This window comes from Trichosurus vulpecula, chromosome 6 (assembly GCF_011100635.1).
Source record: "Trichosurus vulpecula isolate mTriVul1 chromosome 6, mTriVul1.pri, whole genome shotgun sequence".
Lineage (NCBI taxonomy): Eukaryota > Metazoa > Chordata > Mammalia > Diprotodontia > Phalangeridae > Trichosurus > Trichosurus vulpecula.
Window position 1 is genome coordinate 149,997,603 of NC_050578.1, and position 18,873 is coordinate 150,016,475.

At 38.7% G+C, this 18,873-nt stretch overlaps 1 pseudogene; it reads left to right on the forward strand.

Annotated features, from left to right (window-relative positions):
* Positions 1 to 986: 986 nt before the first annotated feature.
* LOC118854807 lies at positions 987 to 2,236 on the forward strand (annotated as a pseudogene).
* The last annotated feature ends 16,637 nt before the right edge of the window (positions 2,237 to 18,873 follow it).

The window sequence follows — 18,873 nt, forward strand, 5'->3', positions numbered from 1 at the left end:
TAAACTAGCTTTAGGGGGTAAGTGGGAAAGTATGGCAAAAGCAGTAAAGGAGAAGGATTAGATAGGAGTGAAAGAGAAAGGCAGCTGATTCAGTCATAAAAAAGGAAATAAGGAGCCACTAAAAACAACATTCCTATGGTAGGTGGAAGGGTCGGAGTGAGGGCTACCATGCAAATGACTGTAGCTTATTTTTTAATATCTGTTACACAGGATGAGGAGTAAAGACATTTTATGAAGAATCTGATGAGATGCTCCAAATTATATCTCTTGCTATGGTGTGTGCTCCTTACCCTGGGAATATAACCCAAAACAATGCAACAAAATCCTGCACTCAATGCTAGCAAAAGGTTCCCTGTAATCTCCTTCTGATCAGTTGTCTGACTCCCTTTACCATCTGGGGCTGGGAGCTCTGGAAGCTCCAGCTGCTGGTTCAGGTTTTCCCCAAGGCTTGCGGCAGATTTATCAGTATGACCTGTGATGGACTGTGCTCCACATCACCCCAGTGATACAAACCTTTTTTGCTAACCGCCTAAGTTGTCTTGGGCTGGAAAATTGTTTCAGCCTATCCTTTTTATTATTTCTGCCACTCCAGAATTCATTTTGAAGCATTTTTTAAATAGTTATTTGGAGGGAGATCTGGGATAACTCAAGTGAGTCCCCATCTTTACTCTGCCATCTTGACTCTACCCTCTAAAGACCTGAAAAAATTGGAGTCAAATTTATAAAAAGAAGAGTCATTACCCAACTGATAAATGGTCAAAGAATATGATCAGTAAGTTTTCAAAAGAATAAATCAAAGCTATATATAGTCATATGAAAAAAAAAAGTTTTAAATCAATATTGATTTGAGAAATGTACCACATCACACTTATCAGGGGAAAAAAAAAACAAACAAATAAACAAAAACAAATAAATGCTTGAAAGGATGAGGGAAGAATCGGTACCTTAATGAATTGCTGGCAGAATGGTGAACTGGGGTGCAGCGCATGGGCGCTGCGGGCTCCCCCGGGGCCCCGGCCTCCTGCGCCTACCGGGCCCAGCCGCCCCCCCGCTCCGCCCGCCCAAGCCCTTCACCCCGGACCCGGCGCATCCGCTAACCCCGAGCTGGTAGCTGCACCCCGCGCTTCACCGCCAAGCAGCTCGGGCAGTTCGGGGTGGCCCCGGGCTCGCTGTGGCCCACGGCCCCGCAGCTCCGGGAGCTGGAGGCGGAGGAGCACGAGTGGCAGCCGAGCCTGAGATCCATGCAGGAGGGCCTGTGGGCCCGCGCCGAGGCCCAGGAGCGCGAGCGCCGGGAGAGGGAGCGTCTCATTGAGGCCAAAAGGCCCAGATGCCACAAATGATCATGGCTTGGAGGCAGCAACAGCAGGAACGTTGGGAGAAGGCCCAGGCAGAGAAGGCCTGGAAGGCTCTGCTCCAGGCAGAGGTGCAGAAGCTTCTGCTTCTGATGAGGGCACAGTCTCTGGGAACCCCTTGAACCCTTGAACTCTCCTTGAATCTTCCCCACTTGATCTGGCCTTGGCCTGAGGCTATAACCATTAGGCCCAAATGCCTACCTTGATCCTCTCACTGGACCTGGCCTTGGCCTGAGGCTATAACCATTAAGCCCAAATGCCTACTGTGCCCAGTCCTCTATTGTCCTGCTGTTTCCCACCCTTAATTCTGTTTCCCATCCTTAATCCTGATCAAAATATCTATACCCTAGCTCTTTTACCCTAGCCCTTTATTGTCTGTCATTTTCATCACCCCAGACCGCACCTCAATCCCTCCCATAATCGTTGTGTATATAATCTCCTTCTTGTCTCCATGAAGTTGGTCAGATCCAATCTAGCTCAGACTGATCTGGCCCTTTTTCCTTACAGGCGTCGCAAGGGGTGGGATCTCTTGGGGCAGGCTTATTTGGCTAACTCTTAATAAACCTTGTCTTTTCCCTTGGCTGAGAAAGCTTGAGTCGAATTCTTTAGGCAGGACCCGGTGTGTTGGTACTGAGGGGTGTCACGCACCCCTCACCCCAAACCCTCATCACTTCCAGGAACTGCTACAGGAGCTAGAGAAGCAGGACCGGAAGCATCTCAAGCACCAGAAGCAGCAGCAGAAAGAGGTGGCAAGAATGGCCGCCCTTTAAAGGGCTGCAGAAGCCACCAAGAGCCCCATGAGCCCCGGCCTGGAGGAACATGGTGACCTGGAGCAGGGAAGCCCAGGCAGCAAGCATGCTGAAAAACCCTCCAATAAAGCTTAATGCCGAGTAAAAAAAAAAAAATGGTGAACTGGTCCAATCATTCAAAAGAACAATTTTGAACTATTTTCAGTGGGCTATAAAACTGTGTATACCCTTTCACCCAGCAATGCCACCACTAGGTCTGTATCCCAAAGAGATCAAAGAAAAAGAAAAAAAAGGACATATATGTACAAAAATATTTATAGCAGCTTTTTTGTGTTGGTTAATAATTGGAAATTGAGGGGATGCTCATTAATTGGGGAATGACTGAATAAGATGCAGCATATGATTGTGATGGAGTGTTATTATAAGAAATGATGAGGGAGTGATTTTTAAAAAATGGTCAGATCTGTATGAACTGATGCTAAGTTAGGTGAGAAGAACCAGGAGATCACTGTGCACAGTAATAGCAATGTGGTAGTAATGATCAACCGTAAAAGATTTGGCTACTCTGATCAATACAATGATCCAAAACAATTCCAAAGGATTCATGATGAAAAAAAATACTATCCACCTTCAAAGAAAGAACTGATGAACTCTGAATGCAAATTGAAGTATATTTATCTCTCTTTATTTTTCTTGCTTTTTTTGAAATGTGTCTGTTTAACAAGGAAATATGTTTTGCATGATTTCACAGAGAAAAAATGATATCATATCAATTGCTTCCTCCATTGATATGGGAGGGTGTGGGAATGAGGAAGTGAGTTTGGAATGTGAAATTTAAAAAAGAAAAGAATTTTACAAATAAATAATAAATTATTTTAAGTAGTGATTTAGAGTATTTTATATGACTATAGATAGCTTTTATTTCTTCTTCTGAAAATTGCATGTTCACATCCTTTGACCATTTATCAATTGGGGAATGACTCATATTTTTATAAATTTGATTTGGTTTTCTATATATTTGGGAAAAGAGGCTTTTATCAGAGAAAATTGCTTTAATTCCCCCACCCAAGTTTTCTTCTTACCTTCTAATCTTGGTTCCATTGGTCTCACTTGTGGAAAACCTTTTTTTTTTAAATTTAATTTAATCAAAATTATCCATTTTATATCCTGTAATGCTTAAATCCATCCCTTACCTATAAATCTTACAGGTAAAATATTCCATGCTCCCGCAATTTGCATATCATATCACCCCTTTTGTCTAAATGGTGTACCCATTTTAACCTTATCTTAGTGTACAGTGTGAGATCTGGGTCATTTTTCATTCAGATATTCGATACCACAGCACCGTAATGGACGCCCATACCTCTGAACCATCAAGAAAAGGTGAAATTATTTTGCATATGCGCTATTAAACAAAAGCGTGAAGTATAAATTATATTTTAGAAAGATTTTCATTTTTAAAATTTGAACATAATTTCATTTGCTCTGAGTTAAATTTTATGTAACAGGAAAATTAATCTATATGGTGGTAATTACCTAGCTGTACTGGATAGGCAACATGTTACAATAACAAATTCAAATATACTGTTTTGTTTTGTTTTTTTAATGTGTAATGGGAAATTTTCAAAAAATTTACAGAATTAGCAAGTTTGAAGCTTGAGGGAGCAAGTTTCAATTCCATCTATGCACAGATGCTGCAAAATCTCTAACCAGAGGAGAGTAACAGTTTTATTTTACATTAATAGTTTCTTCCTATTTGATAACCATTTTATCAGTATGTGTAATGTTAATTCAATTTGAAGATCCTCCCCAAACCTTAATAATCCTATGTGACCTGCTTTGAATATGAGTCACATGAGCCTGGGTCATGAGAGTTGTGATGCTCTCTGGCCCTGAAGAAGGGTACTCTGAGGTTAACACACACACACACACACACACACATACACACACACACACACACACACACACACACACACATATATATACACATATATATGTTTGATTAAAGTAAGATCGTTAACCCCTTTAAAATTGCTTTCCTTTAGAAAAGTAGATCAAAGAACCTGTGCTAGCAGCCCTCCTGTGTGCTAATGTTATTGGTCTTACACCCCCAAAGCAGCTGCAAGTAGCATTGTTGTTACAGTATGCTAAACCCCAAATGCCGAATTGAAAGAGTGATGAATACTTAAACATTTTTTTCAAAAGTAAAATTTTTTCATTACGTATATTGGGGAAGAGGGATATTGCAATTGCCTCTAAGAACAAATGTAGTCAAATTATGAGGAAAAGGATAACAAAAATTATTTTCCTTTAGACAGGTTTCTCCTATCTTTTTGACATTTATAGTAGTAGTAGTAGTAGTAGTAGCAGTAGTAGTAGTAGTAGTAGTAGTAGTAGTAGTAGTAGCAGTAGTAGTAATGGTAGTAGTAGTGGTGGTGGTGGCAGTGGTGGTGGTGGTATTCATCATATAATACTCTAAAATTTGCAAAGTAGTTAATATACATTTTCTCATTTGAGTTTCAACCACCCTTGTGAGGAAGTAGGCATTATTTACATTATTATTCCCATTTAAGGGAATATTCCTCAATTCGAGGAAATTGAGGCTCAGAGATGTTAAATCATTTGGCCATGGCCACACGGCTAGTGTTAGAATTGAGCCTATATACAGGGTGTTCCTAAAGTCTGGACACAGGCAAAAATGCATATTTTCAAGAAATGAAACGAATGAAATTTTTAACAACATTTTATTTAATTGGAATATTAACAAATAGCATCTTCCATATGATTTCTATCATTTGTGAAACAAAGGTTGATGCGCTTTGCAAGATTATGTGAATTTAATGCAATAACTCCACGTTGCCATTAATTTTAGCACATTCGCTCTTGAGGCGTTCAATCAAGTGTGTTTGTTGCACCTGTGATTTTCATTGAGTACACCTTCTTCTTTAGCATACCCCAGAAAAAGAAGTCAAGGGGGCTAAAGTCTGTTAATATTCCAAATATTTCAAAATATGCATTTTTGCCTATGTGTCCAGACTTTAGGGACACCCTGTATTCTTGCCTGTATATATTCAGCACTCTATGCCACACCACTTTCCCAATGATATTTGGTTGAGTTAAAATTTTTATTCTGCTTAGATATATAGTTTATTAACCAAATTTTTAAAAAATCAGCTTGACCCATCTACTTTGAAGATTTTTCTTTTTTTTTTTCCTTCTCTTTTTAAATTCTTGCCACATTTATACTTATGTCCATTGATAGGAGAGGTAGCATGGAGTAGTGGGGAAAGTGTGGATAAGGAGTCAAAGGATTAGGGTTCACATTTCACCTTTGCCAAGCTCTGGACCCTTAGGGAAATCATTCAACATGTCTGGAACTCCTTCCTTATCTTTGAAATGTGAGGGTTGGAATCCTCCAAGGTGTGTTTCGCTTTCAATCTATGATCCTAGAGGCCTAATACAGAATGGTTAAAAAAAAATCTTGTTCCTGTGGATTAATTTTTTATTTTATTCCTGTTTTGTTCAAGACAGTTGAAATTACTTTTAAGGAAATTATTTATTAGTTGTAGAAGTGAAAGAATCATTACATATAACTTCAATTTTTTTCAACTATTATGTTTTTCCACATAAGACCAAAATATCTTCTTCTTTTTTTTTTTTTTTTGGTGTACGGTGGGATCAAAACAAAACAAGATGACAATAAGAACAAAACCCAATAAACCTGAAACTGAAAAATGTGTTAGTGTCCCAGCTCTGACGATTTGCCAAGCCTGTGGCCTCAGTCAAATCATTTAACCCTTAAGTATGAGGTTTTTCATCTGGAAAAAATAATCACATTTACATGTCTTATTCCATAGGGTTGTGAAAACAAAATGTTTTGTAAGTAGCAAATTTTACCTACAAATAGATCATGAAAATGAAGGGGGGAAAACCTTGTAAATTATTAAAATGCTTTCAAATACCTATAGTTGTCATTTCATAATCCAATATGAAAATCAGATAAAAACCCTTTTCATCCTATCGTATTACTCATCACCTTCCTGATGTCATAGTTCTCTTCAAGCACAAAGGACAAACAATATCATATTACTGTAATTCCTTTAACAACCATGCAGTAAGTAGGTACCCCATTATTGATAGAAGCACATACATTTTTACCACCAATGCACTCTGTAATGTACTTAAATGCTAAACATATTATATTCCAAATATTTACAATTTCCTATTTTAATTGAAGTCTTTATTACATTAGTGGCATTTTATCTTTTTCTGAATAATATAATTCAAATAATTTACTGAGGGAGGGGTGATTTATTGTTAGCTAAATATTAAGTGGAAATTTTTAAATTAATTCACTCAGAAATGGAAGGATTTAGAACAATGTCATATGAGACTGAGAAAAGAATTCATGTTGAATTAGTTCTTTAAGTAAAAAAATACAATGAAAAATCTCAAAAGGGAATACCAAGTCAGGCCATTTGAAAAGAAACAAGTTCACTCTTCCAATAAGCTTTTATCCAGAACCTATTGTGTGGAGAGAGATATAGTCAGTGCTGCTATGGAAGTATATAAAAAGGCAGAGAAGACAGAAAGCCTATTTTCAAAGAATTTACATTGAACTGATAGTGACATAATAATTTACAATACAGCTGATAAGCTATAAATTGAGTCCCAAGATTAGGATTGAAGAGTTTAGATTTTCAATTACAGTATTTACAAAAGGAAATTGCTGTGGAATAATGATCAAGAGAGTGACATTATTTTTAAAACACGGTTTGAATGAGATTAGCTCAGACTGGAGTAGAAGATCACTCTAGAGAGGTGATGTCACCTAGGAAACTCCCATAAAAATGGGTTCAAGGGGTGATTATTGCGTTGTCCTATTTCTCCCTATCTCCAGACCAGGAAGAAGGATAAAAGAGTGGGAGGGTAGGGGTGGAGAGGGGTGGGAAGTAGTCTGAGTTAATGCAGGCTGATCCACAGAATTTTACCCTGTGTATACAGCATTAAAGGCGAGTTGCTCAATCTAGGGTCAATATATTATGGTAATATAGTCAGCAAGGGTGAATAAGTAAGAAATAAGGGACCAAGAAGAAAAAAAAAACAATTTGAGGCCAAGATCCAGATTAACAAAACTAAATAATGAGGTTACAGGAAAGTTCCATTCTCAGGCAAGGGATTCTAATAATTTGTCACACTCAGCACTCCTTTGACATTATAAATCATGGTATTTTGGCATAAGCCCATGTGTTGGTAAGCAAAAATGGGCTCCTTAGACTTAGTTCAACAAGTGCGCTTGAATAGTTTGGCTTTTGTTCCCTTTGAGTAATTCATTGAGCCTTACTAGGTGCTAAGCCCCAGGCCCAAACCCCTCTTAGGTGTAAAACCATAGTGGTTGTGGATTGGCAACTAAGGTGGGGCCCAAGGTGGGGCTAACTCTAGGGAGGGCCTAGTTTACATATCTGGGAGAGCAGAGGCTTTTAGACCACGGTGGGTTTAAGTCTGCCTCTTTGTGAGGATTCTAGGTCACGTGGGTGAGTCCCATGTGTGACTCACCCCTGATGCTGAAAAAGATATAAAACCAGGGCTTGGCTGTCTGTTCTTTAGAGCTCTTTGCCACGGCAGTGGTGGCCCACGACCCTGGGCCAGCCCTTGTTCTGAGCTCCCAGGCTTAATCTAGATGTTGGCAACTATGAACTGTATTGGGTCTGTCTGTTGATGTTTGCACTTTGTAATTTGCTCTGAAGTTCAGGGTGCTGGCTTTTCACCCTGATCTAAGTGAATGATATTTGTATGCTGAATTAAAGTAAGCTTGTCAACCCCTTCACCTTGCTTTCCTTAGTCAAGCAGATCAAAAGAAACTGCTGTTGGCAGCTTTCTGGGTGCTGGATGTAGGTGGATCTTACACCCCCACAGAAGCTGCTAGCCGGATTGTGGAAACAGCCCATCACCAATATTCCATATGTGGCCTCTTGAATGGAAGGCAGCTGTGTTCATATGGCACAAGACAACCTCAGACTAGAAATGGAAAAGGAAGAAAATGAAAGATATAATTGGAAAAGAATCTTTAAAAAATGATAGCTCATTAGATGTGAGGGGTAAAGGAAAGAAAGATAGATGAACAGATGTAAGCTTTTCTCATGATGAGAAAAGTCATGAATGAGTTTCTGTTTATATTCTATTTTTTGTTCCATTGGATTATAGGTCTTAGAGCTGGCAGAGACCTTGGAGATCACCTGCTGTAAGGTTATAGTTGTAGTGATGATGAAAGTGAGACTAAGAGTGATTAAGTGAAAACAAGTATGAGAGAAGGTATTTGAATCCAGATCGCTGTACTACACCCAGTACTCTCTTCACTATGGCACATTGCCCCTCTGTATATATCATAACTAAATGGCAAACCTTGTTCCCGTCTCCCTAATCCAAATAGTTGTATTTGCTAGCATATGTTTTGTGTGTTTGGGAAGTTAGAATTTTAGACTTTAGCTGACATAGAATTATCAGGAACTTCACTAGTATTAGTATCATCATATTAATGTTACCAATAGTGTTTTTATTTTGACTTTTTTAATTTTGATTTTGCTTAGCTACAAGTTACATAGCAATTTCCACATGTGTAGCTTACTCAGGAGTATTGCACAATCCATTTCCTCTTTTCAGTTCTGAATACCACTGCCCTTTAGCTAATGTCCCTGTTGTCTCACCCCCAGGCTAGGACTATACCCTAGGACTATAGTCTCCTAACTGGTGTCCCTGCCTCTAAGGTCTCTTTATTATAAATCATCTTATTTATTGCTGCAATTAGTCTTCCCTAAAGTACCATTTTTTTTCTTTTTTTTTAATTAATATATCCTTTATAGACCATAAAATAATAAAAATACAAATTGGTTCAAACACAAGATACAGGTCCAAATGGAGACTTGACAATGAAATTTTCAATATTTTTTTTCTCTCTTATCCCTTTCTTAGTTTTATATTGAAGTTATTGAAAAGCAAGGTATAAATTGTCTTGGTTTGGAGGATCTTGTCAGGTTCTTCATATGATTTCTCTATGCTTAATCCTTTTTTTAAATTTTTTTTAAAATTTATTTAACATATTTAGTTTTCAGCATTGATTTTCACAATAGTTTGAATTACAAATTTTCTCCCCATTTCTACCCTCCCTCCCACTCCAAGATGGTGTATATTCTGGTTGCCCTCTTCCCCAGTCAGCGCTCCCCTCTGTCACCCCACTCCCCTCCCATCCCCTTTTCCCTTCCTTTCTTGTAGGGCAAGATAAATTTCTACACCCCATTGTCTGTGTATCCTATTTTCTAGTTGCATGCAAAAACATTTTTGTTTGTTTTTGAACATCTGTTTTTAAAACTTTGAGTTCCAAATTCTCTCCCCTCTTCCCTTCCCACCCACCCTCCCTAAGAAGTCAAGCAATTCAACATAGGCCACATGTGTATCATTATGTATAACCCTTCCACAATACTCATGTTGTGAAAGACTAACTATATTTTGCTCCTTCCCAACCCATCTCGCTTTATTGAATTTTCTCCCTTGACCCTGTTCCCTTTTGAAAGTGTTTGTTTTTGACTACCTCCACCCCCATCAGCCCTCCCCTCCATCATCCCCCCCATTTATTTTTATCTTCTTCCCTCTTCTTTCTCGTGGGGTAAGATTCCCAATTGGGTAGGTATGGTATTCCCTCCTTAGGCCAAATATGATGAGAGCAATGTTCACTCATTCACCCCCCTCATCTGCCCTCTCCCCTCCTCACACAGAACTGCTTGCTCTTGCCTCCTTTATGCAAGATAATCCACCCCATTCTATCTCTCCTTATCTCCCTCTCTCAGTATGTTCCTCTCTCATCCCTTAATTTGATTTTATTTCTTTTAGATATCTTCCCTTCATCTTCAACTCACCCTGTGTCCTCTCTCTCTCTCTCTCTATACACACACACATAGATATACATACATACACATTCACCCATATATATATACATAAACATATATGTATGCACATTCCCTTCAGCTACCCTAATACTGAGGTCTCATGAATCATACTCGTCATCTTTCCATGTAGGAATGTCAACAAAACAGTTCACCTTTAGTAAGTTTCTTGCAATTTCTTTTTCTTGTTCTTTTTCTTGATTACCTTTTCATGCTTCTCTTGATTCTTGTGTTTGAAAGTCAAATTTTCTATTCAGTTTTGGTCTTTTCACTGAGAAAGCTTGAAAGTCCTCTATTTTATTGAAAATCCATATTTTGCCTTGGAGCATGATACTCAGTTTTGCGGGGTAGGTGATTCTAGGTTTTAATCCTAGCTCCATTGACCTCCAGAATATCGTATTCCAAGCCCTTCGATCTCTTAATGTAGAAGCTGCCAGATCTTGGGTTATTCTGATTGGGTTTGCACAATACTCAAATTGTTTCTTTCTGGCTGCTTACAGTATTTTCTACTTGATCTGGGAGCTCTGGAATTTGGCGACAATATTCCTGGGAGATTTCTTTTTGGGATCTATTTGAGGAGGCGATCGATGGATTCTTTCAATTTCTATTTTGCCCTGTGGCTCTAGAATAGCAGGGCACTTCTCCTTGATAATTTCTTGAAAGATGATATCTAGGCTCTTTTTTTGATCATGGCTTTCAGGTAGTCCAATAATTTTTAAATTATCTCTCCTGGATCTATTTTCCAGGTCAGTGGTTTTTCCAATGAGATATTTCACATTGTCTTCCATTTTTTCATTCCTTTGGTTCTGTTTTATAATATCTTGATTTCTCATCAAGTCACTAGCTTCCACTTGCTCCAATCTAATTTTTAAAGTAGTATTTTCTTCAGTGGAATTTTGGACCTCCTTTTCCATTTGGGTAATTCTGCCTTTCAAGGCATTCTTCTCCCCATTGGCTTTTTGGAGCTCTTTTGCCATTTGAGTTAGTCTATTTTTTAAGGTGTTGTTTTCTTCAGTATATTTTTCAGTATTTTTTTTTGGGTCTCCTTGAGCAAGTCATTAACTTGTTTTTCATGGTTTTCTCGCATCCTTCTCATTTCTCTTCCCAATTTTTCCTCTACTTCTCTAACTTGCTTTTCCAAATCCTTTTTGAGCTCTTCCATGGCCTGGGACCAGTTCATGTTTTTCGTGGAGGTTTCTGTTGTAGGCTCTTTGACTTTATTAATTTCTTCTGTCTGTATGTTTTGGTCTTCTTTGTCACCAAAGAAAGAATCCAAAGTCTGAGACTGAATCTCGGTGCGTTTTCGCTGCCTGGCCATATTCCCAACCAACTAACTTGACCCTTGAGTTTTTCAGTGGGGTATGACTGCTTGTAGACTGCAGAGTTCTATGTTCCACGTTTGGGGGGGAGGTGCCAGCTCTGCCACACCAGCACTGCTCCTTCCCCAAGAATCCCCAACCCGAACTGGGCTTAGATCTTCGGCAGGCTGTGCACCCCAGCTCTGATCCACCACTTAATTCCTCCCACCAGGTGGGCCTGGAGCCGGAAGCAGCGACAGCCGTAGCCGCAGCTTTTCCCACTAACCTTCTCCGCAGTCTTTGGTGTTTGTGGGTTGGGAAGTCTCCTAACTGCCGCAGCTCACTGATTCAGGGCGCTAGGGCATGCTCTGCCCGGTTGCTGGTCTTGTTGGTCCACGCCGCTCAGGCTGGGCTCTGTTCCACTGCGTTCCCAGCTCCCAGCTCCCAGCTCTGTGTGGGATAGACCTCACCCAGAGACCATCCAGGCTGTCCTGGGCTGGAGCCCTGCTTTCCTCTGCTGTTTTGTGGGTTCTGCTGTTCTAGAATTGGTTCAGAGCCACTTTTTATAGGTTTTTGGAGGGACTCGGTAGGGAGCTCATGCTATTCCCTGCTTACCAGCCGCCATCTTCCCTAAAGTACCATTTTAATTGTTGTGTTTGTCCTTCGTTTTCGAAGAGGACCATGACATCAGGGAAATGATGACATGACTTGCAGTTGACTTTGATTTGAGTGAGGGAGGTCTGTTCAAGGTTACCAGCCTCACTTTCTCCTCCAGAGCCATCTTGATCCAGTGACCAGATGTTCATCAGGATGACTGGAGATGTCCCAGGATGCAAAGGGAAACCTTGGACCTTTTAGGCTAAGGCCTTTTAATGTATTCACTTAGAGTGAGGGAATGTCCATTCAGTGAATAGGCCTCTTTAAGAAGTGAATCAAGGGATGGCCCTTTTAATTAGTGTAGCCAGAATGGACTTTGTTTTCTTTGAATGACTCAGCTTGCCTCGTTGAGCTTCCCTGGACACTGGGGCTTGCTCTTCCAGGGCAGGAGGCCCAGCAACCATGCCACGGATCGGAGAGCTTCCTGTGTGATGAGTCGTGGGGCTGGCTGAGGGGAGGTGTGTTAACATGGTCTACGCTAGGGGGAGGGGCCAAGTCAAGAACCAATCGGCCCTGGTCATTCAGGCGGCGCTTGATGATGTCAAAAACTCTATAAGAGGGGAGAAGACAGCTTGAAGATCCTCCTTTTCCTTTTCCGGTTGGAGCCAGAGACGCCTACAGCTGAAGCTGAGCTGCCAGTAGCAGAGCTGACTAGAGGCTAGTGGGTAATCTTCTTACCGTAGAGGGGAAGCATGTATACAATTTTGCCTTATACCATCTCGCTTCTCTGTGGCCTCCTCGTTAACCTTGTAAGGCAGACTTATTGGGCCTGGAAGCTTTTGATGAAAATATCAAAATGGGGATGCTGGTTTGTGGGCTTGTTATTGTGGAGTGTAAATACATGCTTTAGTTCTCATGCCTTCTGCCTAGAGAATTCCTTATATCCTGCAGTTCTGGACCTTTTAGGCACATATGAGATTCTCTTTGAAATCATAAATTCTGCCTTCCTAATATGATTAGGAAAAAGAAAAAAAATCAAGCTGGAAGGGGAAGACTCTTAAGGTTGCTGTTCAAAAGAGAAACCATCACCATTGACATTCACTCTGAGTCTGGATGGGCCAAAATACAGCCATTAAGTGGATCTTGGGCAGGGACCTATTGTGGTCCAATCTATGAGCTTTTAATACTAGTCTCAAAAATATAAATGCATGCTTCCCCATTGCCCATAGAATTGAGTCAAACTCTATCTTGTAATAAATAGAATCTAGTCTCATACAGGCTGCCTTATTGTTTGCCTTTCTCTTGCACAAATGAAGTATCTACTCTTGCCCATCAGGTCTAGTGAAAAGCTTCTTATGCTCTTAAGTCTCCATGGTTATGTCTGCATTTTTTTTCCTGACTAAATTCTCTACTATTTCCTCTCTTATCTACATATCTTTCAAATCCTCCCTCTATAATGCCTGCACAGATTGCTTCAGACTATTCAAACATTTCTCTCCTATGCAATCAAAATGCTCAATAAGCACTACAGTGGAAAGAGAAGTCAGAGAACCTGGCTTCAAATCCTTTGTGGGTTATCTAATATCTATGTGACCCTGGGCAAGTCATTAAACAAATCTCAATCTAGCTTCCTCATCTGTAAAATGAGAAGGTTGAACTCCATGGTGTCTAAGATCCCCCCAGCTAGAAAGCTACCATCACATTTTCTAATTTATTACCTTTGACTTCTCTTGCATATTTTTATTTATTATTTAACTCATTGACACTCTTTAATATTTAATGTTCATTGACAACTATTTGTTGAGTGTCTGCTGTATTCAAAGACACTGTGAATGATAGAAAGAGGAATGGTATATTAATCTTTTCCCTCTAGGAACTTCTGACCCAGCGAATTTTAAATAATTATTTAATATTTTTATTCATAATTCACATTTATATAGAACTTTAAGTTTTACAAAGCTCTTCCTGTCAACTAATCATTGAAGCAGATAATGTAAATGTAATTATGCTTATTTGCAGATGAAAAATTAAAAAACAATAAGGCTGGAAGAAGACAAGTGGTTTGGTGCCAGAAATTTGCCTTTTTGGAGAGCTTTAGCGATATTATTTTTATTTCTCCTCTCCCGGCACAAATTTGTGAAATAGTTAGTATGAGCATTGTCTCCTTTTTAGTGATGAATAAACTGAAAGTCAGAAATTTCAAGTGATTTGTCCAAGATCACAGTTGGGAAATTATAGATTTAAGACTCAGAGGAAGGTCTCTTGATTATTCTTATATTTTTTTTCTATACATGTTGAGAATAATAGTAATTCATGTTCTAGTAATATTTAGAGGGGAGAGGGAAAGGGAGGGATAAATGGAAAGGAAAAAAAAATAAGGGCCTGTTGTATTCCAGATGCAAGCAAGATAGTCCCTGCCCAAAGGAGCTTGCTTCATAATAGGAGGAAAGAAAGTATAATAGGAGATTGGTGGTCAAAGAGGAATGTTTTGGTAGTGTTGATCTAGTAGCCTTTATAAGCTTTGAAGATCCCCAGCCCATCTACTGACAAGTTTGATCCTTAACCAAGTCTCTTTCTCCTCCTCAGGATCCTAAATGTAGCCACTAGGAATTGGGGCAGGGGTGTGCTTGAGGCAATTCTAACCAGCTTGCAGGAACAGTTTGTTAAATTTTAAGTGTGACCTTTTATACCTTGGAAATCAAGTTTCAAATCAGGGCTTGATTTGTTGTTCTATTGGTTGTCTATACTTCAGAAATGGTCAATAATGAAGATTATACTTCATAGTATGAGTGTATGAATGTATGTGTACACACTGTTTCCACAATCCAGCTAGCAGCTTCTGTGGGGGTGTAAGATCCACCAACAGCCGGCACCCAGAAAGCTGCCAACACACTGCAAAAGCACAGGTTCCTTTGATCTGCTTTTCTAAGGAAAGCAACGTTAAGGGGTTGACAAGCTTACTTTAATTCAGTATACAAATATCATTCACTTAGTTCAGCGGAAAAAAACCACCACCCTGAACTTCAGAGCAAAATACAAAGTACAAGCATCGACAGACAGACCTTGTCTGATTCAAATCCCAATACATAGTTACCAGAGTTTAACAAAGTCCCAGCACCCAGGTTACAAGCTGGAGGGTCCTTAGCTACAGCTGCCCAGGGTCTCCTCATCAGCACACCAGCATGAGTGAGAGCCCTAAACAAATTACAAACATCGACAGACAGACCAAATACAGATTCATAGTTACCAACATTTAGGTTCAGCCCGAGAGCTCATAACATGGGCTGGCCCAGAGTCACTCGAACCACCACTGCTGTGGGTAAGAGCTCCAAAGAAAAGAAAGCCAACCCCTGGTTTTATATCTTTTTCAGGGTCAGGGGTGAGTCACACATGCGACTTACCCACATGACCTAGAATCGTCACAAAGAGGCTACTTAAACCCACGTGGTCTAAGAGCCTCTGATGTCCCAAACCTATGACTCAAACTCATGTGTAAACTAGGCTCTCCCTTAGTTAGCCCCACCTGGGGCCCCACCTTGGTTACCAAGTCACACCCACATAGGTTTAGCACCTAATTGGGGTTTGGGCCTAGCACCTAGTAAGACTCAAAGACACTCAATCATTTTAAAACAGTAAGAAAGTCCCAACTCAATTGATATTACACACACATATGTATGTATTTTTCTCCCTTGAGAGTCTGATTGTTAAACATTTACCAGCATATTCCTCTATAGTTCTATAAATATAATATGAGCTCAGCAGAGTGCCGTAAAAGGCACAGGGAGTGATGTTATTACCTCACTTCAAGTCAAGGAATTTTGTCAAATCTATAAGAATAGGAGTCATTCCCCAATTGATAAATGGTAAATGGATATAAACGGGCAGTTTTACAATGAAGAAATCAAAACAATTTATAGTTACATGAAAAAATGTTCTAAATCATTATTGATTAGAGAAATGAAAATTAGAACAGTCTTAAGATATCATTTTATACCTATCAGGGTGGCTAAAATGATTGAAGGGAAAAGCAACAAATGCTGGAAGGGAGGTGGAAAAATTGCAATGGTAATTTATTGTTGGTAGAATTGTAAACTGATCCAACCATTTTAGAAAACAATTTGGAATTGTGCCCACAGAGTTATTAAACTGCCAATACCCTTTGATCCAACAATACAACTACAAGGTCTATTTCCACAGATGATTAGGAAAAGAGCCTACATGTTTTCAAATGTTTATAGCAACTCTCTTTGTGGTGGCAAAGAACTGCAAATTGCAGGGATGTCCATCAATTGGGGAATGGCTGAACAAGTTATGGTATATGATTGTGATGAAATACTACTGTTATAAGAAATGATGAGCTCAATGACCTTAGAAACACGTGGAAAGACTTGCATGAAATATTTAAGGGTAAAATGAACAACACCAAGATAACATTGTATATAGTAACAGGAATGGTATTTTAAGAATGACTTTGAGTGAACAAACTATTTTGACTATTATAAACAGTCAAATTAACTACAAAGGGCATACAGAGGAAGTACTGACAAATAGATGTATAGAATAATTTTATACACATACATACACATATATGTACATGTGTGTTTGTATGTATATATGTTATATATGTGTGTGTCTATATATCTGTATATATCTATATCTATATTAGTGTCTAGTGGTGGACATCTCTAGGGTGGAAGAGGGAGAAGAAAAGGAGAAAAAAAGAAAAAAAAAGAAATTTTATATATATATATATATATATATTTGTACGTGTGTATATGTATGTATATATATATATATATATATATATGTATTTAAATGGAAGAGCAAGTTGTTCATAACAGATTTTCAGTTTCACTTGTATTTCATTATGAAATTCTTGTTTTATCCCAATAATTAAAAAGAAAATGAATTTTAAAAATGAACTTTCAGTTTGTACTCAGTAACCAGTTGCAAAGTTCCTCTTCTTTCCCTGGTTATAGCATCAAAACAGTCAAAATAATTGCCCATGCAATGAACTAGGGAGCAAGGCTCTTCTAGTAAGCATTGTTATGTTTTTCAGGAAGCAAAATTCCCAGTCCCTTACACGTGGAATGGTAGCAGGAAGAGAACGCTTTGTGTTTTATGAAAATGAGGCTTAATCAGGTCTCCACTGCAGTTTGATTATTGTTCTTAGAGCTGTAGTAGGAAAGCAGGAGGAAGAGTATATTTGAAGTTGGCGCAGGAAAAGTATTTCTTCTTTGACATTCATAGAAAATGGCTCTGAATTAGTGGTGGATCTGAGTCCAGGTGAATGTAAGAACTTGTAGTGAAGTGGAGGAAGGCTAGGGGGTGAGGAGGAAGAGGAGACTATGCACATAACACTCGAGTAATTTTAAATAGTCATTAACTTATTTTCAGGAAATTTATTAGAATCATATATGCGAAGTACTAACACAATACATATCAATCAAAAATCAATATCTATTATGTTCTGAGGCTATCAGAAAATAGGAGGATATTTACAATAACAAATTATAATCACTATACCATAAATATGGTAGCAAAATAGTTTTTAAAACACTTTCTCCATAAGTGGTAAGCATATTTTTAAAAAGTCTAGGTTATTAATGGGATCGACTTTTTAAAATGAACTGATTAATTTGTTTAATGAATTATTTCTATAGCTGTATTAGGAGACCAAAATTAGGGTTGATTTTCACAAAAGCAGAAAAAATGATCTATGAAAATAAAATATTAATTTTAGTAAGCCACAAAAGAATTTTTTTCAAGGAATCTGTTGGCTAGGTTTGAATAACTGTCCATATAAAAGTATCACATTCTTTACATATATGTTGCCAATCAGCTAGTCTTTGAAAAATAGCTGTATTAAAACCTAATGGATAAAGATGTAAACATTTTCCATATGAGCAATAGTAACAAAAAGTCAAGTAAAATTTATTAAAACTGAATGCATATTCAAAAAATACTGTAATTAAAAAACTGTAATGTGTATTTAAGTAAAGAGTAGCAGCTACATGAATATTAAACGTGGGTATAAATGTAGTTGATTTGGGGAAAAAATATAAACATTACAAGTAGCAGTGTGAAGTATTCAAGTTGTATCGAAAATAAGGGGAGATCAAGCACATTCGGGGAAGTATGGCACAATCATCTGCCTTTTGAACATCTCTAATTGGATGTTATATAAGCATTTCAAACTCAACATATCCAAAACAGATCTCATATAACCCCACCCTTCACCCTTCAAACCTGCTCTCTTCTAAATGTCCCTATAACTTTTCAAGGACAACCAGGCTCAAAACTTTCATGTCATTTTCAAATCCTCACTCTCACTTAAGTCATGTAGCCAAACAGGTGCCAAATAGACATTTCTTACCCACAAATCATCTCTCACATATATTGTCTTCTCTCCATTCATGTAACCAGCACCCTAATTCAAGCCCCTGTCACAGTTCAATAACCTGATATCTTTAAGACTCTTCCCACTCCAATACATTCTCTATGTAACGGCCGGAGTGATTTTTCTACAACTTGTCTGCCCATGTCAACCCTCATTCAGCAAACTTGTAGGGTTCCTTATTGCCTCCAATATCAAAAATTAGTCCTCTTTCTCCTTTAAAGTTCATTATGACATGATCCTTTTCTACTATCCCAGTCTTCTTGTACCTTTATTATCCTCCACGCATTCTGAGGCAGTCACACTGTCCTTCTTACTGTTTCTTTAACACAACTCCCAATCTTAAGACTTCTTGTCATTTCACAGATGATGCTCCCTTTCTGGAATGTTCTCAATCCTTACCTCTGGCTTGGTTTCCCTGGCTTCCTTTAAGATTCAGCTTGTGAGAAAGAATTCATTTGGACCCCTACTCTATTCTAATCAATATCAATAAATTTAGGAGTAAAATCATAGGTTTAGTGATTGTAAGTTCTGTATATCAGG